At 34.2% G+C, this 27,357-nt stretch overlaps 1 long non-coding RNA gene across 1 annotated transcript in view; it reads left to right on the top strand.

Annotated features, from left to right (window-relative positions):
• Window positions 1–27,048, top strand: part of LOC141554977 (uncharacterized) — a 46,703-nt gene extending 19,655 nt beyond the window's left edge. The window contains exon 2 of the long non-coding RNA XR_012486035.1: window positions 25,661–27,048. This is a non-coding gene — a long non-coding RNA (uncharacterized LOC141554977). The remainder of the gene's footprint in view (window positions 1–25,660) is intronic.
• The last annotated feature ends 309 nt before the right edge of the window (window positions 27,049–27,357 follow it).

Genomic DNA, 27,357 nt, shown 5'->3' with positions numbered 1-27,357 from the left:
TTTTGAGAATGATTTGATAATTTTTTACCTTTTCTCTTTTGGAGAATTTGTCTTTATCCTAATATCTTTATATTGATCTCCTTATATTTTGTATGTCAATTTTTTTAGATAGTTAACAAACATTTTTCCCCAATCTAGTTTTTTTTTTTTTTTAGCTGCACTGATTTTGTTTGTGCAAAAACATTTCAGTTTCATTAAAATGGACTTTGAAATTGGCTTCTTCCTCTTTCCTTACTCTAATACACAAATTACTTCCTACACACACCTCTGAGGTTTTCTTAGATTCCTTGAATTGGTTGTGTAGGCTCTCAGTTTCCTAGTCAGAATAAATTCAGCTGGGGGCAGGGCAGATTGACCCTAGCTCTATATTTCTTTTCCCTTAGTTTTGCATCCTTCTCTTTTCCCCACAGTTGATGTTCCTTTCCTTTGAGTGCTTTGATAGACACAATAATTTCTATATCTGTTGGAGTTTGTTGGGGCTGGGTGAGGGTGCAGATGAAGTCACTAAGATGGGGAGATCAAAATAAGCAGCCATTTGCTTATGTTGGTCATGCTGGGTGCACCTGGTAGACTTGTGGTAGGGAGAGTGAATGAGATCTTTAAATGTTTCAGTTCTATATTATTCCATGATGCTTTCACATTGTGTGGTATTTCTGCTTTATCTTGTGAATTTAGCATTAATGACTATGGATGTGGTACACATTTCCTTCTTTTGAGGTTGTTAGATTGGAGAGTTATGAGGTAAACAACTATTCTACCATCTTGCTGATCACATCCTTTATAACTTATTCAGAAGATTACAATATGCCTATTTTTAAGCAAATAAAATTATGCACTTGAGAAAAATCATCTTGGTTTTCTAAGTTTGCAATGGCCTTTAGCCCAAGGAAATACAATTGACCTGCATGATGCATGGAGAATATTCTGGATTTGAGGCTAGACAACTTAAATTCATATCTCAGCTTTATTACTTTTTATCTATGTGACCTTGGGCAAGTTACAAAGTCATAGATTACTTTCTGTAAAAGGAATGTTGATCTAGTGGCAAGAAAATAAATTTTGACTCAGAGGACCTTGATGGGATTTCTACTATGTCATTATGTGATGCTGGGGAAGTCACTTAATATACATACATATATATACATATATATACACACACACACACACACACACACATACATACACATACACATATTCTAAGAACCAATTGCTAAATTCTCAGTAAAAGCATATATACCTTGGGAAATAGACAAATCCTACAAATCATAGTGTGGATATTTTTATTAACTGTATAGACTTAAGAGAGTAGTAGATATATTATTAATAATTAATTTTGATTAATTAATTATTTTAAATTAATAATTTAAAAATAAAATAAAAATTAATTACATTATTAATTAATTAACATCAATTCATATTTAATTAATTATTTTTAATTCAATTAATTAATTTGATTAATAATTAATTTTGATTAAACTCAAAAGGGGGTAATGTGCATTTCCCCCATTTTATCACTGGTTATGATTCTATTATCATAGTATCTCTCCTATATGGGGCCCCAGAGTGGCTCAACTATATCCTATGATCAGCCATATTTGTGATATTTAAAAAATCAATACACCATATTTATTCTATGCAAGGCAGTGCAACAATATGGAAAAGCATAATTTGCTGACTGTGATATATGCAATTTATTGGGGCAACTGCTTAAGTCCAGGGCATTGGACTTCAAATCAGGAAGATTCATTTTAATTGTTTTAAATAGCTTCAGAAACTTACTAGTTGTGTGACCCTAAGCAAGTCACTTAACCCTTCAGTTCCTTATCTATAAAATGAGCTGGAAAAGGAAATGTCATATTATTTTAGTATCTTTGCCAATTAAACTCCAAAATGGGGTCACAGAGAGTAGGGCATGATTGAAATGACTAAATAACAACAACAATGAAACTTATTCTATGTCTTTATCAGTGTCCTTTTCTTAAATTTGCTTTCTTGAATCTAACAATATTCTTTAATCTAACTGTAAAAAAACATTTTTTTCCTCTCTTTATTAGCCAAGCACTGTTCAAACATCTATACCTGATCATTTGTTTAGTTGCTTGAACTTTCTCAGTCATTTTGCTAGATTTGTAGTAGAACAGATGAAGAGAAGACTTCTTAAGGTCAATATGACATCTTTCTGCCTAGCAGAAACTTACTCTGAAATAAACGTATTTGGTGTAGTAAGATGTGACAGATGACTTGGAACCAACTAACCTGAGTTTTAGTACTGGTATTTATTACTTGTTAGTTATATCACCTTGAGTAAGTACCTTAACCTCTGTGAATTTTGATTTTCTAGTCACTTCATTTTCCTAGATTATTCTGTTCCTACTGAAGACATCAATAATTCATCATGATTTGGAGAATCAGATGTGGTTTCATTGGATTAACTCAGAATTAGAACTTAACTAGGGTGGGATAACCAGAGCTTTGTCCAAGAGTACCAAAATTGAAATAATGACTAAAAAAAGTGATGATTTTAAACATCATATATAATTTTGAAATGTTTTAAATTTATATTTTGATAGCGTTTGTAATAATTCAGCAGCATAGAAACATCTGAGCTTAGTTTTGAAATAGCAAGTGTTATTAGTTAAAATAGGACCCACTTTTCCCAGTCGGTCATGTTCCATTGAGCAGCTATTCTCACAAGGCCCTACCTTGCTCTAAACCTGTTAGCCTCCCTCTCCCCCCACCTTCATCAAGGTAGGTATTCCCTCAGCAATAGTGACCCATGGCCTTTGTTGTCCATCCTTTATTTACACTTGGTATTTTTAACTTTGCTGTAGTTACTCCTTGTATTTTTTTTTTTCCTCATGAATAATTACAAAGCTTATTTGAGGATGCATTTCAGGTATTTTGCCCTAGGCACCAAAATTACTAGTTATAGTTCTGTTCAGGTTTCATGTTTATGTTGTTTACTTTAACAACATTAAGCTTAGGAAGGCAACATGCTGCATATCCACTTGTAGTAACTAGTACCAATGGCTGCAAATAATAATTTCAGCTCTAAGAATCCTTATAGGAGAATTACTTTTTGAAACATTGTCTTTTGACCCCCATGTACAAAAATGTTTGTATCAGCCTTATTTTTTGTAGTGACAAGAACTGGAAATTGAATGGATGCCCGTCAGTTGGGGAATGGCTGAATAAGTTATAGCATATGAATATAATAGAATACTATTGTTGTATAAGAAACGATAGCAGGCAGATTTCAGAAAAGCCTGGAAAGACCCGCATTACTGATGCTGAGAGAAGTGAGCAGAACCAAGAGAACATTGTACAAGGGAACAACAAGATTATGTTTATTAGGTTTTCTTTTCTTTCTTGTGTTTTTTTTTCCTCTTTTGATCTGATTTTTCTTGTGCAACATGATGAATATGGAAATATGTTTAGAAGAATTACTCATATTTAACCTGTATCATATTACTTGCTGTCTTAAATGGAGGGAGAAGAAGAAACATTTGGAACACAAGATTTTGCATAGGTGGATATTGAAAACTATCTTTGCATATATTTGGAAAAATAAAATACTTTTAAAATAGAAAAAAGAAATTAAAAAAAAGAAATAACTAAAATATTTAAACTAACTTACAGTTGTAAAGATTACCTATGATATGTCTTTATAAATAAAGTACTTTCTATTTGTAATATAAAATTATTGGCAATTATAATTGTAATTAACAATAAATAATCCTTCAGATTTATTTTAGATAATTAAAAAAGAATGCATATTTTCATTATTTTACTACCAGAAAAATCCCCTGAGAGAAGAGGAACCCTCCAGGAAAACATTGCAGATTTCATTTTTTAGATTTATTTATCTAAAAGGCTGGCCTAAATTTTCTGTAACAAGAAAATTTTTTAGTTTGGCTTCAGAGGTTATTTCTCTGTGTGTTTGGGGACTCTCTCTGTTTTAGTTATAATTTTGATTCATATGCCCTATACTGCTTAGTTTATAGTTGCCGTTTCTCATGTCTTTATTCCATCTCCCATGCCTGATTCCCCCTTCTCTTTTCTATTATAAACTTCATTTTGTTGTAATCAAGGGTTAATTAGTTAGAAGCAGTACATTTCTGCCACTACACAATGGTCATCAAACCTGAAAAAGTAGCAGAAATGCTAGTGGCACAGGAATGAGACTTTCTGTGACTAACACATTTGCAGTATATTAACTTAAATTTCTTATTACCTTTCTGAAGCACCAAGAGCAGGCATGGGAGATGATATAGCCATCCCAGAAAAGCGGGCTTTCTTTGATGAAGCAAATTGTTTCACATTGCTTATCTACCCTGGAGATTATTCCAAATTATCTATTATTGGAACAGAGTGTCAAAATATTTCTTTTTCTCCAACATGCTAGAGGTTGCAAAACTCATTTTCATTGAAAATGCCTAGCCATGATTTCTCAACGAAGAAAATAACCATCTCTAAAGTTATCTATGGAAGGAAGTCAGTGAGCCAGTAATGTTTGGCTACAGCTATGCTTATGGGGCCTAATAGGTTCTTTCCTGGAATTTAATGCCTTTTCCTCATGGTTCTGGTATCATAGAATTGAAATGGACACATTTCTACTGACAAGTTCTCCCTTTTTATTTTAGTTTGGAAGCAACAAGAATAATAAAGTAAGTTGTAATTCTTGCTGCATGTTTTCTTGTTAAAAGAATGTCAGATTTGTAGTCAGAGGGCCTGGGTTTAACTCTCATTTCTGCCCCCTGACTTTTCTATGTCCTTCCTTGGATCAGACACAATCTTTCTGTATCTCCACTGTCTCATTTATAAAATGAAAAGGTCAGACTAACCTTCTTTTAATTTATTTATTTTTGCTGAGGCAATTGGGATTAAGTAACTTGCCTGGAGGTCACACAGCTAGGAAATATTAAGTATGTGAGGCCTCATTTGAACTCAGGTACTTCTGACTTTAGGACCAGTGCTATCTAGCTGCCCCCTACTCTCCTTTAAAAATCCTCCCCAGTTATAAATCTATGATCTTGTCATCTTTCTTCAACTAATTTTCTAGACAAATGCTCTGAGCACCTACTATGTGCTTGCCTGTCTAGCACTGCAATAGTCTTAGTAAAAAGATCAAGACATCCAGAGAATAGTCCAGGTTCTGTCACTAAGCAACTGTGTGATCAAGGAAAAATATATTCATTTTTCTGGGTCTTAGCTTCCTCATCTGTAAATAAAAAGAGTTGACAATTTAAGAGTTCCTTCCATTTCTAATATTCTGCTCTAATTTCAACAATAAAATGAAATCTCTGTTCTTAAGGAGTCATAATTTTTTTGGGCTGAAATGAAGTACCCATTTTGTTAGCTACTGTACTAATCACTTGAAAAATAGTGTGTCCTTGGAAACTCATAACATTCCTGGGAGGTAAGTAATCAATTTTTTGCTTGAAGAAACTGAGGTTAGGTGATTTTCCCAGAGTCTCATTGCTAGAATGTATTTGAGTCTGGTTTTGAACTTAGGTCTTCTTTACTCGATCTAGTGCTCTAGATCCTAACTGCTTTTGAGGATATCAATTAAAATAATTATGTGTGGAAATCCCATTGTGGAACATTCTCAGTGTGGAAATCTATGCAACCACGTGCTTAATGACTGGCTATCTAGTCTGTTTGCATATTTCCATTCCATTCTTAGTTCTTATACTGAAACAAAATTTGCTTCCCAGAAACTTCTATCCAATTGATTTTAGAATTCTGCCCTCCAGATTTGCAGAGAACAAGTTTTTTGTAGACTAACACTTTAAATGTTCAAAGACAATAATAATGTCTTCTTTTTATAACATCTCCATATTAAAACAACATTCTCAAGTACTTTTCTCCTTTAATTTCCAGTGCCATCTCCCCATTTAGCATATTATGCTAGGAAGTAATGTGAACAGGGAGTCCATAAATTTGGGTACTAATCTTAATCTTGCCTAATCGGTTATGTGATCACAAGCAATTAATTGGCCTCTCTGGCTTATCCTACTTTATCTATTTATTGATGAAATGAGACCAGCTACACTCTTCTGAACTCCTCTATCAAGCCCTGGAAAGATCACTTAAGTCCTAGAACTCTCACCTTCTCAGTACCCCCTGGTGCTGGGATCAGTCCTTCTGATTAAAGGGTACCAGACTCCTTTCACTAGCTCACTTTAACAAGGGCACTCCAAGCAACAACCTCTTCATGTCCCACCATGTTACATTGTTCTTGATTTGTCTGTCATCATCCCTTGTTACCCAGTTTTCCTATTCTCCTTTCATTCCCCTTTAGCTTTATCTTTGAGGGCAGGGACTATCTGGCTTTCTGCATTATTTGTATACCCAGCTCCCAACAAAGTTCCTGGTACATAGTTAGGCAATTAATAAAATCTTGCCAATCCACATAGTAATGGTGCTGATAAATGACCACTAAAGACCATCCTAGTTCTATGGTGCTATTGATGAATCTTTGTGAAAAATAAAACAAAAAACTATCCATCAAACTCATTTGAATAATGAATTTAGATTAAGTAGAAATGTAAAAAATCCAGTATTTTTTGTGCCTTTCTACTCTCTATTTCAAATATTCATCAGTAATCGAAACTACTGATTACCAGCACTATTCCCTACAAATCCAGATGAGAATACCTAGTTATCTTCAGTCCCTGCTGTTGTCAATGAAGGAATGAAGCTTGATATGCCAGCTTCTAATTGTTTGTTACTTGGCTAATTTTAAATATTTGTTTAAAATGCAAATGAGACCTCCCAGTGACAGCTTCAGGGGGTGTTGCAGATGTCACTCTATGATGACACACTTACTAACAGTCAAGCCTACTCCTGTTTCCACTCTGCCCCTGATACTGTGTCATTCAATTTCCAAGTCAATTATTACCTAGCTAAGTTAGGAACTTTCTTACCCCAAGCCATGACAGGCCTGTATTTCCTCATCTCTGATGATCATAATATTTCAGCATTCAAGTCTGCAATCTTTCTCTTTGAAACATTTTAATAAAGTTAATGGGATCATTTAAACTCTCCTCCCTAAATTTCTTAATAGCAGAGATCACTTTTGCCCCTATTATATTAAATAGAATTCTATTATATTTATTAGAAATAAATAATATTAAATAGAATAGTATTCTGTTAAATAAAATGAAATAAAACTCCAAGAGTTAGAAACTAAAATCTCGTGAACCTGGGTAGGGGAGAACTGGTTAGAATAAATAAAAAGTTTAATTTTCAGGATATTGATTAGCAAGAATAATTTATTTTTATAAAATATTTTAAATTTTGAAAATGCTTTACTCACATTTTTTGTTTTATTTCTTTGTTTTGCTAGATCCTAGCAGAACACCTCACACAGCCTAGGCTCCCGATAAATGCTTACTAATTATCTTATTTGAACCTTAAAATAATTTGTGAGAGGGGTAATACAGTTTCTATCACACTTGTTTTACAGATCCAATTCAATCCCTTATCCATTCATTTATTAATTGACTATTGCTTGCATGCAAAGATATGGACGTTGGAGTTGCATGGCCAAATTAAAGGAATAACAAGTAAAGCAGTTTAGATTTTGGAAAGTTCAGTACTTAAAGGGGAGTGCTAGGTGTTGTCACAGTGCATAGAGTTGTGAAGACTCATCTTTCTTAACTCAAAATCAGCCTTAGACCCTTACTGATTCAGCAAGTAATTTAATTTTGTTTGCTTCAGTTTTCTCATCTATAAAATTAGTTGAGAAGAAAAAGGCAAATCATTACAGTTTCTTCTCCAAGAACATTCTGAAGGAGATCATAGAGAAATGAGCACAATTGAAACAAATGAACAACAAAAACCCCTGTACCTATTCAAATCTCACACTGTCAATACTTCACCTCTGTAGATATAAGAATAGCCTCTGTGAATGTAAAGACATGATATGTTGAGGCTAGAGAACAGTTAATAGCAATCTAACTGGACTACAAAAAGGTATCAAAGAGAAGACTTGCAATACTCTTCAGTGTGGTCTGAACCAGGTTGAAATGTTATTGGGAAATATTTAACAAAATAAATATAAAGACAATAAAACATGGATAAACTTAATATGTAGTTTTCTAAGACAGTATGTGACTAGCAAGAATACTTATGCATGGGCTAGTGGCTCTGTTTTCCATTTGAGTTTGATACTTCTGGGATAGTACATAGACAAAGTCACAAGGACTAAACATTGCTTAAGCTCTTCTATACAGAGAAGTTGTAGCCAGTTTGAGGTAAGAAGTATTTGGGAATGTTGGTGGTGTATTTTGGAAAGGTTTCTGTGGCTTAAAAAAAGTGAAAGGGTGAGAGAAAAGTAGTGAAGGTGCCAGATGAAGTTGGGATGTGACTATTATATACTCTATGGTCAGAGTTCCTGAATTTAAGAATGTGATCCATGGTGGTTCAATGGAGTTGGGAAAACCTGAGTTTGAATCTAGCCTTAGACACTTACTAGCTGTATTACCCTGGGTAAATCACATAATCTTCTTTGCATCCATTTCCTGATCTACAAAGTGAGCTGGAGAAAGAAATGACAAACTATTCCAATGTTTTAGTCAAGAAAATCCCAAATGTGGTCACAAAAAATTAAGATGTGACTGAAACAATTAAACAAAATATTTCTATTCCTCCAGTACCTAGCACAATACTTGTCATATAGGAGACATTTAATGAATGCCTGTTGATTTATTGAAAGTCAGCTAGATATACAGAGAATAAAGCCCTGCCCTTGTTCAGAAAGACTTGAATTCAAATATTGCCTTAGATTCTTAATAGTTGAGTACCCAATTCAAATCACTTAATCTCAGTCTTAGTTTCCTCATCTGTAAAAAGAAGGGGTTAAGAGTCCCTCTTTAAGCCTCTTTCTAACTCTAAATCCATTGTCTACTGGATTAATTCCTCAAGTGGGTTCTCTCTATGCTTTCCTGATTGCTCTTCCCTGAGGAATTATATTGGAGGACCATGGTATCTGTGTCCAAGAATTATTTTGTGAATATTTCTGGTTGATTGTCTAGGCACCACTATGTACCTTCCCAGGGAGTAAGATACTTGAAGTGTCCCCTGGAAGGTCAAGACTACTGATAAAGTGATTTCCAAAATGGTCATCTAGTGTTTGATTTTTTCTAAAAGTTGAATGAAGGCCAGTTTCTACATATAAATAGAACTCTAGAGTTTTGCATTATTAACTGCTTATGGAACATCTTTACTAGATATTCATGTTGGCAATATTTTAACTTGTCCAAAATGGAACTCATCATCTCTTCTTCTATTACACTTTGAACATCTCTATTTTTATTGAGGATACCCTCATCTTCCAAGTTATCTAACTTTATAAACTTGGAAAACTCCTAGATACTTGTGTTTCATACCTATATTCAATCATCAATTGTCAAATCTTAATACAGCTGCTCCCTTTCCCCTACTCACATAGCTACTATTTCTAGGTAAGGTTATAATCACCTTTAATTTAGCTTATTCTAATAGCCCACCTCATAGATTTTTTTCCTTGTTTCTCCCTTCTCAAATCCATCTCCTATATGACTGCAGAAATTCTCTCTGAGGAAATGTCTATTATAAATCCTTCAGTGGTTGCCTATTGCTTTTAATATTAAAATACAAACTTCTTGTCCTGACATCTCAGCCTTTCCACAGTGAGACTCCAATCTACATTTTCAGTCATATTTCTCATCATGTTTTTTCATTCACTATAACCTTATTTTATAAATTTGGAATCCTTTGTGACTCTTCTCTCTTCCTCACTACTACCAACCTTCCATAAGTAATCATCAGTTGCCAAGTGCTATCATCTATGTCATCAGCTACCATCCTAATTTAGGCTTTTATTAATTTTCACTTGATAATTAAAATAGACTGCATAATTGATCTTAATTTTCCATTCTCTTCCTTCTTCAATTTATCCTCCACACAACTGCCAGAAATCATCCTAAGATAAAGTTTAACATGTCACCTACACAAAAAATTGACTGTGTTAGGCATAAAAACCTCACAATCAAATGTAGAAAAGCAGAAATAATAGATGTTTCCTTTTCAAATTACAATGAAGAGGCTAGGAAAAGAGACTACAAACCAACTGGAAATTAAATAATCTAATTCTGAAGAATGAGTAGTCAAACAACAAATCATAGAAATGACCAGTAATTTCATCCAGGAGAATACAATAAGGAAACAATATACCAAAACATATGGGATGCAACTAAAGTAGTTCTTAGAAGAAATTTTATGTCTCAAAAGAGTCATATGAATAAAATAGAAAAAGAAGAGATCAATGTATCTAATGCAACTAAAAAAGCTAGAAAAAGTACAAATTAAAAACTCCAAATCAAATACTAAATTAGAAATTCTGAAGATCAAAGGAGAGATTAATAAAATTAAAAGTAAAAAACAAAAAAACTATGGAACTAATTAATAAAAACTAAGAATTAGTTTTATGAAAAAAATCAAAATAGATAAAAGTTTAGTTAATTTGATTAGAAAAAAAGGAAAGAAATAATCAAATTACCAATATCAAAAATGAAAAGGGTAGACTTACCATCAATGAAGGAGAAATTAAATCAGTAATTAGGAGCTATTTTGTCCAACTATATGCCAACAAATCTGACAATCTAATTGAAATAGATGAATATTTACAAAAATTTAAATTGCTCAGATTAATAGGACAGGTAATAAATTAATTAAATAACCACATTTCAGAAAAAGAAATTGAATAAGCTATCAATGAACTCCCTCAAATGAAATCTCTAAGGCTAGATGGATTTACAAATGAATTCTACCACACATTTAAAGAACAATTAATTCCAATACTATAGAAACTATCTGAAAAAATAGGCAAAGAAGGAGTTCTACTAAATTCCCTCTATGAAGCAAATATGAAGCTGATAACTAAACTTGGAAGTGCCAAAACAGAGAAAGAAAATTACAGACCAATCTCCTTAATGAATATCGATGCAAAAATTTTAAGTAAAATATTAGTATTTAATAGTTATTTAATCCTTGAGTAACTAAGGTCCACTGAAGGATTTATACCAGGAATGCCGGACTGCTTCAATATAAGAAAAACTATTGTCTTAATTGAGTGTATTAATAATACTAATCACTCTAAAATCTTCAGTGGACCCTAGTTACTCTGACTAACATTTCTAATCCCACTTCACATTATACACCTCTTCTCTCACTATATAATTTAGACCAAATGGACAATTATTATCTAATCCTTTATTTAACTCAACACTTCATCTTTTGCATTTGTGCATTTACACATCTTCCCCATGCTTTCAATGCATTTCCTCCACTGCTCTGCAATTCAAAGCCCTTATTTGCACTATAGCTTCAGTTTTGGTGCCATTTTGGGTTGTTTTCTTGCAGTTCACTTTTTTTTTTTACTCTACATTATTAATATTATTTCTTCATCAAATTATTTTGTAGTTTCTTATTTGTTCATATGTTGCATTCCCTTAGCAGAATTTAAGACGCCTAAGAAACAATCTTTCATCTCCCCCAGTATCTAATAGATAGTAGGCACTTAAATGTTTGTGGGATTAAATTGAACTGAATTAATTAAGGTGATGTCCATATAGGACATTGCATATAGCAATCTATTAGAGATTAGGATTCCAAATGGTTTTTGCAAGTGGCTTGTCATGATGTCTGAAATTCCACCATTATAGTCATTTATTTGAATAAAAGCAAAATGTATCTTTGAAGGACATTGAGGGAAAGAAGGTAACACTTGAAATATATCAACCAATAGTACATTAACAGAGATGATTGAACTGAATGACCTAGCAGAATGAAGCCTTGAAATAATGGAAAAAAGGACAGGTAAATTTTGATGGGAGTGTTGGGAAGAAGGTCAGAAAAGAATATTATTCCAGCTTAGTATTATGATGGATCTGGGCTCTAAGCAGTTAGTTAGAAGGCAAGAAAAGTTTGTGGAGTACTGATTGGAAAGACATTCTTAATTTAGCTTAGTGCCCAATCCTCTTCTTCCATTCAATCCTAATTGTTTGTATAATTATTGAAATCAATAGCATGGTAAAACTGAACTATTATTTAAATCTTTCCCTGCTGACCCACCAGCTCCAGGTTTCTGAAAAATGCACCAGATTTTCCACACTCATCTTACATCTCTGTCTTTAATTTCAGTCATCTCACTGAAATCCTTCCTGTTTCTGCCCACACAGCAGAACATTGCTTGCTTCTCTCATGGCCATAATTTGCCCAGGCTCCCTTCTGTATTCACTTAGCAAATGCTGTATCTATCCTTGTCATTCAGAGTCATTGTCTAGTTTTCCTTTGAAAATTTCAGTTCAGCATTTCTATTGTGCAAAATTCAAGTATCTGGAGTGGTCTGAAGTTAATAAGAGCAAAATCTCTTTTGGTGAAGGTGTAGAGAAACTCAGAGTCAATGAGGCAGTAAGGAGGAAAAAAGCTTTTTTTTTTTCTTTCATCCTTGTGAAATAGGCAATAGGGAAACATTTTCTGCCCAAAAGCAAGTGTCACTAGAAAATGGAGTGGGGACAACTGGGAGGATCCATTCTGGGATTCTTTATCATGGTCATTTCATTTGCGTTGCCTTGTTACTCCTTCAAACATCTATGTCTCCTCATGTGTATTACTGTAAAAAAAAAAAAAAAACTTTGTTGGGCTATTTCAATCTTCATTATTCATGTTATTTCACCCTTTAAAAATGTTTGGTTTCATCTAAGGAGCTACATACAACAGTTTTGGGAAGCAGTCTTAATGGTCCCATGGACCACTTCGATGGCTTCATTGAATTCCCTTGCAAGTGATTGGATATGTGAATTGAGGAAAGTTTAAAGATTGAGGATAATACCAAAGTTATGAATCTGGGAGAATAGAAAAATGGTGGTGTCTTTGACAAAAATAGTATGGGTTTTAGAAAAATGAAAATGGCTTCTCTTCTGAATGTGCTGAGTTTGAGATTCCTCTGTGATTTGATACTTAATAGATAGCTGGAAATGTGGAACTGAACCTTAGGGAGGAAACTGAACTAGATATCTGTGAGTCATCTGCATGGAGGTGATGACTGAATTTATGGGAACTAATGAGGTCATCAAGAGAAAGAATGAAGACAAAGAAAGGAAAAAGGCCCAAGACAGAGCTTTAGAGATCACTTAAAGTTAGTAGGTATGATATAGATGTTGAGCCAGAACCAATAGCTGCCCAGAAATAAGAAACTGGCTGGTCTCTGAGTACATTTAGAGTTGACTATTATTAGCTTGAGATCTATGTTTTCTATTGACTTTTGAAATCAGTGATGGGAACAGAGGTCAGTTCTTGATAATCTAGAAGGCTCCAATTTTTCAAAGGTTTTATCATTCCAGAAAGCTACTGCTTAACTTTTTTAGAAATTTTAACATATGAGGAGAGAACAATGAGCAGTGGCTTTATGATTTTCACGTTGACTCAGCCATTTATTGGCATTCTAGAAAACTTCAATTTTTACTCAATTTATTGCATGAAGTTACATTTGACATTTTATGGAATGTTAGAGGTAGAGATATAAGAGATAAGACTAGCCTCTCCCAGACAGGTTGTTATCTCTTTTCTTGCAAGTTACCAGGGATGGATTTAAAAAAAAAAACAATACATTAATTCCACTGTTTTAAAACTAGAATGAAATGAAATTCACTTTAAAAGGCTAAGGGTTTCATCTTTATTTCTTTTTTTCTTATGATATCATATCTTAAACACATCACCTGAAACTAGAACAGTTCCTGTTGAGGAAGCTTTAAATGATAACTCTAGCATTTGTATCAGATATCCAAAATCAGCAAGAAGTTACTTGCTTTATCAAAACCTAAAACCTTCTTGCTGCAGGATAAATCCATATATTCTTTACTTCTGATTTCATTATGATGAAGAGATAGAGCAAAGTAAGCTTAAAAAAAAAAACTTGGATGAAGATTTGCATGGAGACTACCAGAATTCAGAAATCCCGGAGAATAAGAACTTTGAAACATGTAAGATTGATTTGTGGTTGTATGTAATCTGGATACTGAGCATGGACCTTCTTCCTGGTCTTTCCTAGAAACTTTCAGTTATTATCCTAGTAATTGGTGTGTCTCCTCCCACCCCAAAAAATCGCATAGTTATATTTATTTTTATGTTGTATAATTCTACAGAATGGAAATTTCTTGAGGACAGGGACTGTTTTATTTTTGTCTTTATACCCTTTCTTTTTAGTACAGTGTCTGATCCAGAAATGGCACTTAATAAATGTCTATTTATTTGATAATAATTAATATTAAATAGTCAAAGAGAAGGGATGGTACAAGGATTATATGTCCCAAAAGCCTTCTCAATTAACATATGTGAGCAAAAACTTCCATATTTATTTGGGGATTCACAAGGTCTGAATACACTATGTGATGCATTCTAAAAGGCTTTTATTTTTGATGTTATGTAAAATTCGGCAGAATGAAAAGGAAGAATATGTGACAGATTTAAACATGAGTTTTAAACCCAACTTTGCTGCTCATTACCTATGTAAACATTAGGAAAATCATTAATCTGAGCCTAGGTTTCTTCATCTATAAAATAAAAGGTTGTTCTAGATGACCTTTACAATCCCTTCTAACATTAAATCTATTATCTTCTAATGGCAAGCCAAATTCCTACATAAGATGGCCACTTTTTAATTGTCCTCCAAAACACTTAACATTTTCATACTGAACTTTAAGAAAGTGCACTGAGGCAATAGAGCATAGGCAGTGAGAAAGTGTTCTTTGAACACTTTAGGAAGAAGGCTATTGTTCAGTTAACTTTAGTTGTACTAGTTTTGTCTTGTGAATAAATTTGTTTAGGCTCTGTATACTGGATTGAAAAAAAAATCCATTCAGTATTTCTGTGGGAATATGTGTGAGTGTGTGTGTGTGTTTAAGTAGGATGCAGAGAAGTGACATAAAAGGAACTCCTTGAGATCAGTGAAGCTTCAGAATTAATAGATTTCAGTACATGAAGAATTAAAAACACAGGGTCTAGGGTGACTAGCAAAAGCTGAATTAAAATTAACATCTGGGAGAACTTTGATGGAATTGTAGCATTAGTCAGAGAACAATTGATAACTTTAGGAGGCAGTGTTGAACAGGAGAAAGAGTGCTGGGTAATAAAAGGCAGAGAAAAGATGAGTATTATTCCTAATAAATTGGTTTGGGTTTTATATATAGGTAAAGGAAACCTTATCCCCATTTTGTGTGTGTGTTTCATTCAATAGTATTGAAATAAATCATGTTTCTATTTTATAACAAAGAAGGGAGGTATGGAGGGAAAGGAGAGAGAGAGAGGGAGGAAGACACACAGAGAGATATGAAACACCTAGAAAGACATGAGACACACACACACAGAGACAGAGACACACGGAGAAAGACAGAGAGACAGAGACAGAGAGAAAGACAGAAAAAACAGGAGGAGAAGGAGAGAAAAAAGAGGGAGGGAAGAGAGAAGGAAAAGAGGGAAGAAGGGAGAGGGAGGGAGCAAAGGAAGAAGAGAGATAGAGACAGAAAAGGAGTTTCATGCATATGAAGTTAAGAGTTCCAGAATCCAACTTTTACAATATATGATGTTAGTCAAATTATTTCATTTTTTCTTGACCTCAGTTTCTTCTGTAAAATGAACTCTACAATCCTTCCCAGCTCTCGGTCTATGATATTTTGGCCTCCTGGTACAAAGATCTTCAGTTTAGCTCAAATCTCTCTCCTTAAATTATTTCTTATCTATTTTCATGTTGTATCACTCAGAAGAATGCCAGCTCCTTAAGAAAGGGGGCTGGGTATTTTATTTTGTTGTTGTTATTGTTGTCTTTTGTTTTTTTCATTCTTATCTTCATTAGCCTATTTTCTAGCATAGGGACTTGCTGAATTGAGTCTTTGAATCAAAGACACCTAAGTCAAAAAGCCCCGTGTTTACGTGTTCTAATTCCTGGGTCCTAAGATTGGGTAAAATTGCTTTTTGGTTTACCCAAAATAACAGTTATCTAGAACCTACAACTTCCCATGTATTCTGATTAAAGACAACCAATTGTGGTCGAAGTACCAAGAAAAAATTTTTTTTTTTCTTATTGAAGATATCACTTGGATATTATATCCCTTTCACCTCATCCAGAGTAATGAAGGACATCTTTTTACCATCTCAAATAAGAAAAACAAAACAAAACCCAATAACAACAACTCAGTGTATACACCTACACACTCACAAACACCTTCTTCTCCCCACACACACATAATTAAGGGTCTGAGCCTGCTATCCATCCTTGATCATAGTGTTTCAACTTTAGCATCTGTTTAATTGCACTGATCTACAATCTGTTGCCAGTGAAGCAAAGTAATTAATTGTTTTTAAATGGTATTTGAGATTTTAGAAAACTGACCTTAAGGTTAATGGTTCATAAACTTCATTTATATATCCATTAGAAACATGAAAAGGGGAACAGATCCAGAGTTGTGCATGATAGAAGAATAAGAATTTTCTGGGGCATTTTGTTGTGGCCACTAAAAAAATAAAAATTTTAGCAACTGGGGGAGGGAATTATTTGTGGTCAAATGTCAAATGTGAATATACATACATACATACAAACATATATATATATATGTATACACAAATGCATCCATCTGTTAATCTCTATGTGTGTATGTATACATACACAAATATATGTATGTATATATATGAATATATATATATATGTATGTATATATATGAATATATATATAAAATTTATCTCAGTGTCTGGCATCTAGTAGGAGTTTAATAAATTCTTGTTCATTATCTTCTTTCCTTCCAAGTCAGATTTCCTGTAAAAAAAAAAAAAAAAAGTAATGTAGAATATACCTTACATCTTTATAGAGAAGGCTTCATGATGTTAGTAAGGTATTCTCTTAGTACTGAGTTATGAGAGAAGATGCATATTCACTAAATACTGTTTTGGATCCCAAAGCTTCCCCTATTATTAATGCATTAGAGTAGAGTTCAGAAGGGCTATCTTTTGTCCAACTGATGAGGCTACGTGAAAGTAGATAAATCTGCTTGTGCAGAGTGTCAGAGCAGCCCTTTCTATAGACATATAATAAAGGTCTGGGTTTCACATAATAATAATAATGATAATGATCATTAATATTTATATCATAATAGCATTTATATAGCATTTTAAAGTTTGCAAAATATTTTACAAATATTAATTTATATTATTAATAGCAAGGTGTGTGGGGTTCTGTGATATTATTTTCATTTTACCAATGAGGAAACTGTGGTATATAAAAGTTAAATGACTTGCCTAGTATCACACAGTTTAGTTTTAGGGATTAGATTTGAACTCCGCTTTTTCTGGCTCCAAATCTAGCACTCTACCCACTATGCCACCTAGTGGCCTCATTTAGTTTAAAGGTGGGGCAGTGAGGTGGATAGTCCTGTTGTCAGCAGAATCTGAATTCAATTTCTACTTCAGATACTTCTTAGCTGGTCAAGCTGCTTAACTTTGATTACAGAAAAAAATATTTTTTTACAAACCTTATTTGATTCTCATAACAACTTTATGAGCTATCACAATATCTTGGAATTCAGAGAGATATTAGGGATCATCCTTTCTATCCCCCTCACTTTAATGATGAAGAAATTAAGGGCAAGGTTTCATAAGGCCTCATAAATTGCAAATGGTGGAACCATGATTTGAGTGCCATTTTTCTGACTCCTAAGTCTAGTGACATGCCATTAAAAATTTAATGCTTATGGTTTTTGAGACTTTCTCATCTTGTAGAGACAGTATGATATAATGGGAGGCATACTGAACTTAAATCAAATTTCATCAATCTAGCTGAACAAGTGCTACACTGAAAACCTGAGTCCTAGGTCAAGTTTTTTTTTTTAACTAAAGTTTTTTTTTTAATTTCAAAACATATGCATGGATAATTTTTCAACATTGATCCTTGCAAAACCTTGTGTTCCAAAATTTCCCCAACTTCCCCCATCCCCTCCTCTAGATGGGAAGTAATTCAATATGTTAAACATGTTAAAATATATGTTAAATCCAATACATATATACATATTTATATAATTATCTTGCTGAGCAAGAAAAATCAGATCAAAAAAGAAAAAAAATGAGAAAGAAAAAATGCAGAAAACAGTAACAAAAAAATGTTATGTTGTGAACCACACTCAGTTCCCACAGTTCTTTTTCTGGGTATAGATGGCTCTCTTCATCACAAGATCATTGGAACTGGCTCCAATCATCTCATTAATTAATTATTAATTAATCATCTCAGAATTAATCATTATATAATCTTTTTGTTGCCCTGAATAATGATCAATTGGAGAATGTAGGCCCAGTTTTGGCATTATCTCTAGCTATCTGTAATGATAATTTTAAGTTTTTCCAAGGATAAGACATTGGCTTTGAGCCCCTTTTGAGTCCCTCTCTCCAAAGTATATGTTTACTTATAAGGGTTATTAATTTATCTTCAACCTCCAATAATCTGTTTTCTTTGATTTTTGAATGAGGAAAGATTATTTTTAGCACCTATTTGTCAAGAATAAATGTTTTTTAAAAAGGAAGCACTTCCTTTCCCCTAGCATAGGCCCTAAGGTATCTCAGGATTTCTGGCACCTGGAGGCTAAAGTCCTGAGATTTTGTGTCTCTCATATGGTAATGTTTATCCATTCCCTCCCCACTTCACAGAAAGAAAAAACTGAAGGCACCTTTTATATATCTTGACCTATGCACAAATTGTGACGTTTATACTATTTGATCTTTATGGAATAAGAAGAGAGAATGGGTTCATGAAATTTGCTTGTTTGTGTTGTAGTGAGTTGTGCATGTTGTGAGGGACTCAAAGGAGGCAGAATATTATGAGGCACAATGTCACAAAAGATAAGGAGTCATCTATTCACTGGCCCACACCATCTTTAGATCAAGGGGCAAAGATTTATTGTAATACTCAGCAAGTGGACAAAGTTCCTAATGAGCTCACAATTAACAAGCGGAGAAGTTAAAACTTTTATGAGAAAGAACCCAGAGCAAAATGTGATAACTATGTGAATTGTATGCATCAGTAAATCGAGTGGTGGTTGTGGCTGTCTTGTTTATACAAGATAATCTTGGGAATTGACATCTTTAAATCATATGAGGTAACAGTGGACATCAGAACAGAATAGCTTTGTCTATACAAGATCACTGTCAGTACAAGATAATTCTACAGGGTCAGTTTGTTCCTCACTATAGCCACTTAGATAATGGGTTGCTACCAGGGACATAGTATTTTGTTGGAGTTCATTTACTCAATAAAAATAGACATTTCTAGCTTCTTTTCCTTCCACCCTTTTTCAAAGGAAACTATTTGCTGCTAGGAGGGGAAGCAGGAAATTGAGACTGGAGGCCACTCTGTTCTTCTCAGAGAGGGCAAATACTAGGTTAGAATTATATCTATCTTCTTTAAATATTAATCAATCTGGAGGACTTCAAGCTCTATACCTAGAGCTTTTCACATCAAATACCAATTCTGCAATAAACATATATAACTGAGTTATCCTAGTTAGTAACAAAACAAAAATCAAAAGAGGTTTACAAGAGAGTATGTGTATGTTTAAGTATATGTATATGGGTATATATGTATGTGTTAAAAGAAATGATTATTTTTCTCATATAAATAAATATTTAATATGAGGATGGGACATCTAGGCTTTTTCCTCATTTTTATTTCCTCATTCAGACTCCACTTTCTGCAAGATATTTGTGACTCTGCTCCAAGAATATACTCCAGCCAGACCATCTTATCTAAGTGGAATTCTTACCTCCAAAACTGATTATTGACTGGATGAAGGAGAGATTCTATAGTATAGATTACCCATGAAGTGAATAATCTGAAATTACTTTCTCTTTGTCCATGTGACAAGATCACAATCATATTCCCAGCCCCCTCAGTAGAAATAAGACATTAATACTTTGCTACTTTTATTATCTTATATTTGGCTTCTCTGATTTCAAAAATGAAGAAATGTGGAATCCATTGATCAGGGATTAGTATTCCTTTCCCCACAAAACATATTGTCAGTCTCAGTTGATACATTAGATCACTTTGCTGACCTATTGTTTTACCTTTGGATCTTTGGAGTTTTTACAACTTCAAGTATAGCTAGGCTTGGGCCATTTTAAAAAAGATTCCTAGAAATTTAATAGCTTTTCTTATGTGAGCTATTTTGACCACATTTCTCAAGAGCTCTGAGGTGATCATGCTCAGTATCCCACAGTTGCCCACAAATGTTGCACTTAATAACAATAATAGCTTTTATGTAGCACTTTAAGATTTGCAAGTACTTTACAACTCTTCTATCATTTAGTGCTCTCAATAACCCAGAGAGATTGTTGCTATTCTTATTTCCATTTTGCCAGTGAGAATACTGAGGCAAACAGCTTAAGTGATTTGCCTAGACTCCCAAAGCCAATGTTGGTTTCATCCAGGATTTGAATTCAGACCTTCTAAACTCCATGTCTAATGCTACTTAGGCTTCCCTGATCAAGACCTATGACACCCCCATCTGATCCTATTCTATCATTCCAACTCTTCCTATCTTATACTTTCCGAATCTGTTCTTCATTCTCAAATTCCTTCATTCCCAGTATTCTTCCAAATCAGTACCCTTGCTTCAATCTCACTTTCCTTCCTTAACAATTTCAGCCCCATAATTAGCCAGTTCCATCCTGCTACATTGGACTCTACCCAATAACCTTTTGCCATCCTGTCTTGTTGATGTGTGCATCACATCTTATTCAAGCTTTTTAATATTCTCTAGCATCTAATAATACCTCTGCATATTCCTATGAAACAATCAATTTTTGCTATTTGTCAGGCATGGTGTCCTGCATGCTTCAACAGTGAATCAGTAAGCCTTTGATCTCATCAGTGTGAGACATCTTTCCAATTGTGTCCTGATTGAAGAGTGAATGCAAATAGCAATCCTTTCTGTTTTGCCCAGAAACCCTGAGAGTTTTTTCTAAAATTTCTTTATTCAGATTTTTTTGACTAGGTGAAAAGGGAGATTCTTTGCTTCAATTTCTACCCAGCTTTAATCACTGATTGGGTGTGGCTTCAGTCAAATGACTTGTTGAAGACTTTATCTTAAAAACACCAAGATCTCCCCTTGCATCCAGAGCCATCTCCATCTCTGGCCACCAGAGCTAGATGGCTGTGGAGGAGAAAGTGAGTCAGGTGACTTTGCACAGCCCTCCCTCAATTAAATCCAATTCATTTGAAGACCATGGCATCACTTCTCTATCATGGTCATTTTCTAGAATGAAGAACAAACAATAACAACAACGAGGATCACAACCCACCTGTAACTTCTCATCATCCTAAATGAAGAATTATTGATTCTTCCATATGTCCATAGATCATTCCATATTTTTTAATGGGTCAGACCCAGGATATGCACAAATATGGACTGATTTTCTCTGATAAAAACAAACAAGTAACAATTGTTTTAGCTAAAAGTTAGGTATGTAGCATGGTTGATAGAGCTCTGACCTAGAGTTAGGAAGTTGTTGTCATTGTTGTGTAGTTTTAGTCATGTCTGACTTTCCATGACCCCATCTGAGGTTTTCTTAGTGAAGGTACTGAAATGGTTTATCATTTTTTTTCCTCCAGCTCATTTTATAGAAGAGGAAACTAGGATAAACAGGGTTAAGTGACTCGACTCTAACACAGTGATGTAATTTTGGTCTTTTTTTGAGAATGAAGGACAACAACCAACCAATTGACTTGATCAAGATCACATAGCTAGTAAGGATCTAAAACTGTATTTGAATTCAAATCTTCTTGACTCCAGGCCCAGTGGACTCCATTGGCCCATTCTGTTTCCTTTGCAATCCTTTGTATTTTATTTTAGTGTATTCATTTAAAAATATTCTGGAAAAGGATCCATAGACTTCATTAGATTTCCAGAGGGATGGATCCATCACACACACACACACACATACACACACACACACACACACACACACACACACACACACACACGGTACAAGGTTAAGAACCCCTGACCTTCAATTCCAGAAAACTTGTGATAGAGCCATCTGCATTTCAGAAAGAGGACCGTGGAGACTTTATGTGGCTCACAATAAAACATATCACATTGTTTTGTTGTTGTTTGCTTGCTTTTTTTTTTTTTCTCTTTTTCTTTTTGATTGAATTTTTTTTGTGTAGCATGATAAATGTAGAAATATGTAGGGGTGGAATTGAGGGAAGAGAAGGAGAAAAGAGAAAAATTTGGAACACAAGGTTTTGCAAGAGTAAATGCTGAAAACGATCTTTGCATGTATTTTGAAAACAAAAAGCTATTATTAAAATGTATTAAAATTATTAAAAAAGAAGCCCTAGCCTTGACCCCATAGATTCTTAAATGCCTGGCCAAAACCTCTCCTAAACCTCCATCACTCTGCATTATTATCCTCATTTTACAGATTATGAAACAAAGTCTCTGAGAAATTATTTCCTCATTATTATGTAGCTAATAGGATTTGAATGAAGTTTGAAACCACTCCAAGACTAGTGCTTTCTTTTTTTCTTTTTAAAAATTCTTTTTTTCCCCAATTATTTAACATTCATTTTTTCTCCTCTCACCTCTTCCCATCCAGTGGGGGAAGATAAGAAAGAAAGAAAGAAAAAAAATACAGAACTCCTATATTACATAAACATAGTTAAATAAAAAATACTTCCAAACTGGTCACTTCCAAAATTATACTGCTTATCCCAAATATTAATCTGTCATGAAGTATGTGCATTATTAGTTATTTAAAATTGTTGCTGACTATTTAGCTGATCATAATTCATTACTTTTTCCATTCAACTATTTCAGATGCATCAAGTCTGTACTTGATAGTCAAGAAAACCTGCATTCAAATCCAGCCTTAGATCTTTACTGGTTGTATGACTCTAAACAAGTCACAAATGTCTCTGTGACTCAGTTTCCTTATCTGTAAAATGAGGATAGCCTATTCTACATATTTCTCAGGATTGTCGTGAAGATCAAATGAAATAGTATGTGAAGCATACTTTGCAAATCTTAAAGCCTTATATGAAGTTTAATTATTATTATTATGGTTATTACTCATACAATTTATCAGTAGTTTTTCCTTCTACTAGAAAAGCTTCTGTTTACCTATTTGTCTCACTTTACATATTTCTCAATTTTGAAGTTTTAAGATGAAATTTTGGATGCACCAAAATATACTACATAAGGGAATCAAAAAAATGAAGGATTCTTTTGTAACTTAGCTATTCTTTAATTTATTTATTCTGTAAATGAGGGATTCTGTACAGATTTTGTTCTTAAAGTAGGACCTTAAAGCTTTTTGGAATCTAAGTCAGTGGGATGTTTTGGTAAAGTTTCCTTTATTACTTTTGTTGATAAACATTTAAACATCTTCATTAACAAAACTAATTGTCACAGTTAACTAAATCAGCACCTTTTAATTGAATTAGAAATTAGATGAGAGTCATGAATATTTCACTGCAGCTCACAGTTAGCTTTTCTCTATCTTCATCTTTAAAAAAATAGTAAGCCACCATGTAAACTGAAGGAAGTGGAGACATCTCTTCTTCCAGTTTCTGACCATGCTAAATTACATCCATTCATCCACAAGGTTTGAATATTCCCAACATATGAATCATGTCTCTATTTTGCTAGACAGGATATGTCTTCCCTAATTTTATGGGAAAATATGCATTAATATTCTAGGGACCATTTGGAGTGGGAAATTCTACATCAGTGAAAATCATCAAACTCATCTTATGACTTAGGACAGTAAATACAGCAAGCTGCTGGGGATATATCAAAATTAATTGATTTTCTCAGGCTCAGATAACTAGTAAATATCAGGGCAAAATTTGAACTCCCACTTCCCTTCCTTCAAACCAAACATTTTTTCCCTTATATCATAGGTTTTTATTTATTTTGGTCCAAATCTGTCATTTCCTTCCTAAGGAATTTGTAGTTTGGGAATCTCCTGTACCAATGCAGATAAATCAACAATTGTTCTGCAACTTATAGTTTTGGAGAGTAGTCTGAGGCAAAATTGTTACTGTATAATTTTTTTTCTTCTGGATATGATCAATTAATTCTGCATCAGTTCTTTCAAATCTTCCTAGGTTTCTCTGAAGCTATTCTTTTTGTCATTTCTTATGATACAATAATATTGTGTTACAATTATAGACACTAATTAGAACTAAGTCATTGCTTGAGTTACCCACTCATTCCTACCCTTGAAGAATTGAGTTACTCTCAATCCTACACTAGTGGATGAAATCACCAATACAGGAAAGAGGGAAATAACAAAGATTTCCCTACCAGGGAGAACTGAGACAATCACCACTGACTGTATTATCATAGAGATGAGATGACCAGAGGCAGTGAATTCAAGGAGGCAAGAAGAGTAGGGAGATGAAACCACAAACAAAAAACAAAACTAAGTTCCATGTACACTTACTACTGAGCCCATAAACTGGCCTATCACAGGTTAGGTTTGGAGCAGTTACTTGGTAAAATTCCTCTTCCCCCTTCCAAACATGTCTCTCAGGCTTAGGTATGTTGCCCTTTTATAGCATCTTCTCCTTTTCAAAATTATCTTTATTGTACATTTAAATCAAATTTTGCCTGAACTAAAATGTTGTGGGTTGAGATAAAACCCGCTTAGTATGGATGTTCTGGGGATTCTCCATTGCTTCACTTTAGGAGGACCTTGAAGAAGTCAAAAGAAGGAAAGAAAAAGGACAAAATGAGTTATAGAGAGCATTTCTGACAGGTTTTCATCTCTCCAGAAATGGGATGGAATTTTTTCTTCACTGGATCATAGATCTTGCCAGAAATAATCTTTAGAGGTCATTTAGTCAAAGTCTTTCATTATGCAGAAGTGGCTAGGTGGCTCAATAGATATAATTCTGAATCTGACATCAGGAAGACCTTGAGTTCAAATTCAGTCTCAAACACTTAATAACTCAGGGATTCTGGGCAAGTCACTTCACCTCTCTGCCTCCATTTCCTTATTTGTAACATAGGGATTATAATAGCACCTATCTTCCAGGGCTATTGCAATAATAAAATGAGGTAATGTATGTGAAACACTTTGCTAACCTTAAATATTATATAAATGTTAGCTATTATTATTGTTGTTATAAACAAGAAAAATACAGTCAGAAAGGTTATCTGGAGTTAGAAAGGGGTTTTCAAATTATTTCCTCTGACTCTAGACCCCAAAGCTCTTTCCACTGTATCACAATTATAATGTTGCTCCCTATAATACATTGCATCCTTCCAGATCCCAGCCCTGGTTTGGATAAAAATTTTCTCTTATGATATTTTCTAGTTATGCATATTTGAATCTTTTTGGACAGGATAAGGTTTTTCATTTTGTCATTAAGAGCATGCTGGACAAACCACTTAGATAATGTCTCCAGGGCAGACTGAGCTCACTCCCACATTGCCAGGATACTGGACAGAAATTCTAGGAGTTCAGATCATTGTTGCTCCCATTTCTTACTCCGTGGGACTGTATAAACTTTCCCCAATATTTCTGGGGTCATGACTAATTTTACCCTATTTGTGACTTTTGTAGGGAAACAAAGAACCAACACAATATCTCAACTACCCTGGCACCCGGATTCTAAAGAAAGCATAAGACAGAGAATAAGGCAGCCAGTGAATTCCAGTTCAGGTGCCAATCAATCCAAGAAGTCCAGGGAAAAGATGGACCTTCTAATTCTGGGAATAAGACAGATCTTCCAATGATGCTGCTATTTCTTAGACTCAAACACACTTGTAATGTAGATATCTCATCTCTCAACCTTAGTGCTACCTGAATAAAAATGTCAATAAGCATATCATAAAGGGATGACGTGGAATGGAAAGACTGAGCTTCCAAATCTAGATCTCCTGTTTATAATCTGACTTTCACCAAAACATTTCATTAATCTAGACTCCACTTTCATTTCCTGTATAATGAGGAGGTTGAATTAAATGACCTCCAAATTTCTTTCCCATCATTAAGTTTTGTGATACTATAGGATAGGACTTTCTCTCTGTCTGTTCCATTTGCCCAATTATCAGACCAGAGCATAGACCTTTATGTAAATGTATTCCTAGGCTAGGTCAGCTAGGTGACATAGTGCTGGATAGAGTGCCAGCTAGATCTGACTTCACATATTTATTACCATGTGACCCTGAGCAAGTTACCTAACTCTGTTTCCTCATCTGAAAAATGAACTGGAGAAGGAAATGGCAAACCACTCCAATATCTTTGCCAAGAAAACTCCAAATGGGGTCACAAAGAACCAGACACTATTGAAACTACCAAAGAATAACAACATTTCTAGAATAAGAGGAAAAACCAGAAAAGTCAAGTGAATTATTCTACTGAACACAAAGTAAATGAAAAGCAGTGGATTTCCAGAACATAGAAACATGTGACTCCTGTCCATCTATGCTCTGCTTTTCCTCTGAAGAGGCTGTTAGTGAAAAAGACAGATGGATGGACATGAGAGCAATGGCAAGAGAGAGTTCAGTTTTGGAGAGAGTTCAATTTCCTTCTGGGGAAAAAAGTTTAGGCCAATTCCCACTTCAGCCAAGCTCCACTCTCCATCTCTAAGTCATGAAATGTAGCTCTGAATCAGCCACCAAAGGGAAGAACTGTCACCTGATATTGATATGCAAAAGCTCTCTACCTGTTATATCTCTCAGTCATTTGTCATCCTCAGCATATCTGCTGCTCAGGGTCACTCACCCATATTATTTTGGCATTTTCTATATGCAAAGTTAATGAGAAGGGCAACATATGAAGAGATCCACAGGCTTCAAAAGGTTAACACCTTTCTTTTCATATGGCTACCACTGTTGCTATGGAGATCTCCTTTGGGATGTTTTCAAGGTTTCCCATGATGGGTTTGAAATTAATAAACTGCTTTAAACCAAGATGAAATAAACTGCTTCCTCTATGATGTTAAACCCAGATAGTTTCTTGCCTGGTCTGTGTAATGTATACACAGATGTGTCTTGTGTAACCATGTGTGAGTCTGAGCAAATTTGTGAGCACAACTGCATGTTGAGAGATTCCATTTGTGTGTATCCACACTTTTTCATACCTAGGACTATATAATTAAAGTTGGAAAGGATTGTAAAGACCACCTAGTACAACTTCTCCTAGGGAGATTAAGTGATTTTTCCAAAATCACTTCCCAAGTAAGCACCAGAGACAGGATTTGAATTCATTTCCTCTGATTTCTAAGCTAATATTCATTCCATGCTACAACAAAGAAA

The sequence above is a fragment of the Sminthopsis crassicaudata genome, chromosome 1 (assembly GCF_048593235.1).
Source record: "Sminthopsis crassicaudata isolate SCR6 chromosome 1, ASM4859323v1, whole genome shotgun sequence".
Taxonomy (NCBI): domain Eukaryota; kingdom Metazoa; phylum Chordata; class Mammalia; order Dasyuromorphia; family Dasyuridae; genus Sminthopsis; species Sminthopsis crassicaudata.
The sequence above is the reverse complement of the archived record's forward strand: the minus strand, read 5'-3'. Positions and strand labels throughout refer to the sequence as shown.